The sequence below is a fragment of the Hevea brasiliensis genome, chromosome 10 (genome assembly GCF_030052815.1).
Source record: "Hevea brasiliensis isolate MT/VB/25A 57/8 chromosome 10, ASM3005281v1, whole genome shotgun sequence".
Taxonomy (NCBI): domain Eukaryota; kingdom Viridiplantae; phylum Streptophyta; class Magnoliopsida; order Malpighiales; family Euphorbiaceae; genus Hevea; species Hevea brasiliensis.
The window spans coordinates 81,969,592-81,971,097 of record NC_079502.1 but is presented as its reverse complement, the minus strand read 5'-3'; the positions used below and the strand labels follow the sequence as shown (position 1 = coordinate 81,971,097).

Sequence of the window (1,506 nt, the reverse complement as noted above, 5' to 3'; positions counted from 1 at the left end):
CATATTCACATCATAGCATCAAAAAGGTAATTTGGAGCACTCACACACCCTGTAGCATCAATCATAATATATTGGGAGCTGATCCTATCTGACTCTCTTAAATCCAACCTTGGTGCCGTGAAGAACTCAAGCCGGACTTTCGCTTAATAAACCAAATCGAGGGTCCCAGCGAAGAACTCAAGCCGTGACTACCCCTCGAAGGAACGGGTCCCAACGAAGAACTCAAGCCGTGACTACCCCGTCCTATCCATAGTCCACACCACATCACACGCACGCCGACGCACGCACACTGCTCCAAATTACCACAACAACACTCATGGCACATTAACAGTTATGAATGCAACATAATTCATGCCTAGAGTTTAACTACATAAATATATGCATATAAGTGATGCATGGGCATGCTGAACATATAATAATATCGAAATTACAATTAAAATTAATATTTTACTCACAAACTTGACGACAAATTACTGTGGCGGCTGGGCGGAGGAAGAAGGCTGTCCCGGCTCACCTGACAATTACATTACATCTATTTAATAAATTTGACTCAATACAAACAAAGAAAAAGATCAAGTACGTCCTAAGTCGTGCCGAAAATCCGGCAGAGTCTCCCCTATACCTAGGACCTACCCAACCAGCAAAAGGCCGAAAAAAACGCACTTCTATATACACAATCCAAATATAAACAGTTCAATCATATCACACAATTTCTCCCGGGCCCATCAAATCAATCATCCATCACAATACGCAAAATTTTAATTTAGTCCTTATTATTGATCATTTTTGCAAAAACTGCCCAAACAAGCTCTAAAAATTATAAAACTTTGCTCCGCGGTCCTTAGCAATATTACTAAGCTATTGCAAAAAGAATCGTAATTTTCTAAGCTACCACGAATATTTTATGGATTTTTAATCCTATTTAAGCACTAGAAAATTACGAAAAAGCAAGGTTCGGGTTTACCTTTGCCGATTCCGACTTCGGGAACGCGCTCGGGACGTCTGACAATGGGGGGCTAGCCAAAGCCTCGGTCCAATTCGGAGACTTTTCCGGTAACGGGTCTGTCTGGCCCGAAATTTGCAGACCCGGTCAACTGTCGAATTTCCGCGAATCGAGGATACCTACACGAAGCCCATAACACGGGGGTTAGTACATAAATTTTTCAGAATTTTCTAAGCTCATTTAATGGTCGAAAATACACTGCGAAGTTCCGTGGGACCCACCGAAAAACGGTGTCGAAAAAATTCGAAATTTATGTCGTTGCGAAGCTCTCGACGAATGGAGCGTGCTGGTGGCCTCGGTTTCCTTGTGGGATTCACGGTTTTCGAGAAATCTAGCCCAAAAGTCGAAATGGGCTAAAATCTTCCCGAGCAAAAATCGGACAATCCGCTCGATGGATTTCGGCGTTCTTGGTGTCTATGGAAAGCTCTCGCCGAGTAGATGATTTTGGACACAAGACCCGGTCCAATCGGTGGCCGGATCGGCCGGATTTGGCCGGAGAAGTC

The 1,506-nt window shown here is 43.6% G+C and overlaps 1 long non-coding RNA gene across 1 annotated transcript; it reads right to left on the bottom strand.

Moving 5' to 3' along the window:
- Positions 1-248: 248 nt before the first annotated feature.
- On the bottom strand, positions 249-1,506 carry LOC131169522 (uncharacterized). Its single transcript, XR_009140460.1, has 3 exons — positions 1,225-1,506; positions 965-1,122; positions 249-514 (listed from the first exon to the last, which is right to left on the bottom strand). It is a non-coding gene; the product is annotated as an uncharacterized LOC131169522 (long non-coding RNA).